A 5536-nucleotide genomic window follows, 5' to 3' on the forward strand; every position below is an offset into this window, starting at 1 on the left:
TACACCATACTCTTCATTGGAGCCTATTTCTTCTAATCCTCTTCCCTCTCTGAGCAGTCCTACCTGCCCACTCTGGACTTGTGGGCTCATGGCTGGTGTCTGCTGCTGGATCTGCTTTCTGACTCTGAGGAGCTACAAGACAAAGTTTCCCAGTTATGTGGCCTCGCATCATACTATTATTTAAATTGCATAATGTTATGTTCCATGCCACAATGCCACACATTTCATTGACTCGATAATTAACTAGCTTAAAAGATGGTTTACCCGTTTCATCGTCCTCATTAGTTGTTTCCAACCGGAGGTCGTTTTTGTGAAAAAGTTGCAGATTTTGTCACATTTGGCTTCGTTTGCTTCCAGAGCTTTTCTCTTTTTAATTCTTGCTTCTCCACACCACCCTTACTCTTTCTATTATCCATGTTTCAAACAGCAAACACAGCTGACCGCCGACAGCCTACAGAGCACAGATGGTATATGCTCCACAGCTACAGTACAGAGCTACTAACCGTATGCAAGGACATGTTACGCCAGGTCACGGTGCGTCCGCAAAAAAAGCGGAAGAAAACAAACAGTTTACTAGTAGAGGGGGTGTGGTCCAGGAACAGCGGCTACAGATTACGTGATCAACTCAGTGCTATGACTGAACACCGGCCCCCCAAAAATAAATAAATAAATAAATAAAATATTAAATACATATTTAAAGTGAACTCCGGCCCTCGCGGCCTAAATATACCGGCCCACCGGGAATTGTCCTGGTCCTCCCGATTCGCCAGTCCGGGCCTGGTGTCGCCCACAACAGGACATATGCATGTAAATGTCAAAGTCATGCGAAATGACTGTTTGTTATTTTTGACATGTCTACATGGAGATTACAATGAGTAAATAGTTCTGTTTAATGTGACTTACGGAATGGAAGTTGTTTGTGGTCAATAGATGTGTTATGAGCCCAACACTTGGAAGAACCCACAATAACAGCTTAATTCCATGAAATACGCATTTTTGACCATTTGAGTGACCTTTGACCTCTAATTTGACCTTGACACTGCACCTTTTGTAGTACAAAGCACTCTGAAGACATGACAGGTCTCACAAAAAAACATTTAAGGGCCCAGCATGAGCAGATTGCCACATTGTACTTAATCAAAAGTGAAGAAGGTTTGAAAGTTGACCAAAAACTCCACATTTTCAGGGTTGAAAAAGTAATTCCTGGGGTGGAATGGGGGGTGGGGGGGGTGGGGGGTTTGGGCTTGATTTGAAATTTTTTTCACATTTTTGTATTCCCAAGACATGGGAGCATTAGAAAATCTGGGCTGAAGTTGAATCTGAAAATTTTCCTGAAATAAGCCCCCCCTATTAGTAATAATAAAAAAGTTTGACAGTTTTTAAGTGCAAGTTTTAAAACTGAACCTTTGACGTTAAAGACATGAGAGGACACTTACTGCATCAGAGTTCAATAAACAGCCTGGACAAAAATAAAAGTAACTGCCTGGATTTAACAAAGCAAATAGTTCAGATCCTTCCGTTGATTAGTAGTGCAGGTTAATGTTTGAGCTGGAACAGGTTATTGAACTGTAACTGATGCACTAAGTGTCCTCTTGTGTCTTTAACGTCAAACAGACTGGACAATGTCAGGACTGATCAGGATCATCAGACCTGTGACAGAATGGTTCAGGGGGAATGTGATGTCATCTGGGCGGCCATGGCTCAGGAGGTAGGGCGGGTTGTCCAATTACCAAAGGGTTGGTGGTGGTTCAAATCCCGTTTTGTCCCAGTCATGTGGCAGGGCAGCTGTGGCTACGTATGTAGTTTACCACCACCAGAGTGTGAATGAATGATGGCTCCATTGTACACGCTTTGAGTATGCGTTATTAGAAAAGCACTATATAAATCTAATTTATTACCCCGCCCCCTGAAAGGGAGGCAAGAGGAAGGTTTTTGTTTTGTTTGTTTGTTAACAAAATCATTGGTTGAATTCATACCAAATTGGGCTTATAGATTGCCAGTGACCCAAAATAGATCTGATTACATTTTAGGAAAAGTATGTGAAAGTTAAAAATTTTTATGAATTTTTACAATCTTTTTTTCCCTAGTTACTATGGGTGAAATTTCAAATATCTGTAGCAGCAAAACTATAGGTTGAATTCATGCCCAGTTGGGTTTATAGATTGCCAGGGACCCAGAATAAATGTGATTATATTTTGGGAAAAGCAGGTCAAAGTTCCATTTTTTATGAATTTTTACCTCTGCCAAGGAACGGTGGAGGTTATGTTTTCATCGGGGTTTGTTTGTTATTGACCTCCGCCAAGGAGGTTCTGTTTTTGCCAGCGTTGGTTTGTCTGTCTGTCTGTCTGTCTGTGTGCAAGATAACTCAAAAAGTTATGGACGGATTTGGATGAAAATTTTAGGAAATGTTGATACTGGCACAAGGAACAAGTTCTTAAATTTTGGTGGTGATCGGGGGGGGGGGGGGGGGGGGGGGGGCACTGATCTGCCTTGGTGGAGGTCTGCGCTCTCTGAGTGCTTTTGTAGTTACATCTTTTTTCGCTCTCATTTATTTTGAATGGGTGAAATTTCAAATGTCTGTAGCAGCAAAAGTATAGATTGAATTCCTGCCAAATTGGGTTTATAGATTGCCAGTGACCCAGAATAAATGTGATTACATGGGAAAAGTAGGTCAAAGTTTTTTTTTTTTTTTTAATATCTTTATTCTCTCCCATTTACTTATAATGGCTGAAATTTCAAATGTCTATAAAAACATTAATTTTGTTTCAATGTACTTCAAACTTGGCACATATATAGAGGCAGCTGATATGCTGACATCAGCACATGCATAGACATGATGACATCAGCTGCATCGATGGCAAAATAAACTACAAAATGTGCGAGGGGCGGGGTTTGTTGTGCCTGGAGCCACTTTTTATTATTATTATCATTTCCACACATGGATTAACCTCCATAAAGTCAAGACTCTAATTTGGGATGTGATGAAGACTCAAAGCAGCAGTCTGACTCTCCATCATCAATAATCAAAAATGATGGATGGAAAAAAATATTATGAACCTTATTGTGACACTACATAAGCAATATGTGTCAAAAAAGATGGCATAGTGCATCAAAACCAAAGGTGGTGTAGTGAAACATTGCTTGTGCAACTTTTTTTTGGGCTGGGCACTATATTAAATATATAAGTATATGGCTCTATTGACGTCTAAAGTCATTCCTTAAAACAAATTATTATTATAGTATTAAGTCATTTCATTCTAAAACACACTTGGGTCAATGAGTCACTTTTGATCTATGTGTGTAAACTTGACACAGTAATATAAAAACTATTTTTCATGATAAAGTATGAAAGAAAAAAAATTGAAATAATGATCTATGGTAATGAAAAACAACATACCTAAAAATGCTTGGGATATTCAATCATAAAATAAATTGATTTAATCCGTATCTGTATCTTTTTTTATTATTATTATTATTATTATTATAGGACAGACCTGATACAAGTTGAGAGTCACATTTATAATCACAGGGTTTCAAACACTTCTAACATTTAACCAAATACTTCCTTGTATCACAAACGTATGGAATTTAAAGTTAATGTTAAATAATGTTGTAAGCATGACCAGTACAGGTACACTTTAAAATGGTGGGAGTCAAGGTTGAAAAATAAATATTCAAATTAAGGACTGATACCTGAAAACTAACAAATGGATGTTTCTTACTGAAATGAAATGTGTGAATCTTCTTAAAATAAATATTTCCAAACACACTCATTCATCTTTTGTACATGTTTCATATATGCTTTGTGTCAGTACAAACTATATATGTGCTTCAAGAACTTCAAATTACATAAACTTGTAGTGATTGTTGGAAAAATTGATGGGATTTTCCACAATCACATTTAAGATCACATAATCACATAAAAGCCTCTAAATGGCCCTCGTGAACTGTATACTTTCTAAATATTAATAAGGTAATACCATAAAAAAAAGTCTCAAAAGACTGTGTATTCATGTCATTTTTAATTTTTCCATCTTGTCAGAATTGTAACATAGTCTAACACAAAGTATTATTTAATGATTATCAGTATGTTCCAAACACCATGAAAATGATCACCAGTAATAAGGTTCATAAGGCTGCACTTTAATCTCAGGTTCTCAATCTGGAGTTTCTGTGTGAAAATCTGTTTGTTCATGTGCTTGAATCATAAAGAAATCTGCATATACAATCATTACATTAACATATCTGATAAATCATGCAAGATCATACAGGTTTTTCTACAATACATACTATTAGAAGTGAAACGAACACAATACAAAACATATTCAGGTTCTAAATCTGAAATGTAAACATTTTCTAAGAAGTTCAGTCAAATATGTGGGACAACAATTTGACTTTCGCAAAATAAACACATGACATTTCCTTAAATTATAAGTTTTAAGCATTCTTTAATTTGTATCCATTTTTGACAAACTTACTTCTATTTGTATTTCTATTACTTGCTGGTCAGAGTGTACCTGTGCAGTATATGTTCAGACCTGGTATTATGTGTCCTGGGTGATCGGGTGGACAGTTCAAATGTCAGACACAGTTTGGACACATGACATCAGATCATTCAGACCATATTCAAAGGCCATCTGGGACAGATGTCTTATACTTTTAGCCACGTCCGCATGAATATGTCCTAATGGACTATTATCATCTAACCAACACTGTAAACCCACAATGGGCAGGTCGTTAGCCTCATAGCATAATGGCCCTAAGTCATACACTACAATAATGACAAGTGTCATAATATAGTTTTATATTGTCATAAATATCATTGCTTTGGTTAGTTTGGTTTAAATTGTTATCTTTGCTTCTAAAAATACCTCAGAGATGGTTTTACTTAATTTCTCTCAACATTGCTTTTTTTTTAATGTTCTAACTCAAAATTTCTAAAATATTTTTCATGTTCTAACTCAAAATTATACACACACACACACACACACATATATATATATATATATATATATATATATATATATATATATATATATATTTTATATATATATATATATAAAATATATATTATATATATATATATATTTTTTTTTTTTTTAAACCACAACTAACCATCTGCTTTCTTCACATCTCACACAGGAAGAAAAATCTCCCATTAAACTTTTGGAAAATATTGATGTTTATAAACTATATGAACAAAAATATTAGGACACATCATGGCTACAGCTGTAAGATGTCCTGTTCATATTGATTTCACATGTAAACATCAACATTTATGATATTTATGACAATATAAACCTATATTATGACATTTGTCATTATTGTTTCATAGCCCAGACCCCTGTTAGAAAAGAAACACTTAAATTCAATGTGTCCACATACTTTTGTCCGTATAGTGTATGACTTAGACAATTATGCTGAGGCTAACGGACTGAGAGCTGACCACTTGTTGTCAGATCACCCATAACACATGTTAATAATGAGTCTGAACAGGACCTTTATGGTAAATCTGGATACATTCTTCTTTAGCACT

This window comes from Sphaeramia orbicularis, chromosome 7 (genome assembly GCF_902148855.1).
Source record: "Sphaeramia orbicularis chromosome 7, fSphaOr1.1, whole genome shotgun sequence".
Taxonomy (NCBI): Eukaryota; Metazoa; Chordata; class Actinopteri; order Kurtiformes; family Apogonidae; genus Sphaeramia; species Sphaeramia orbicularis.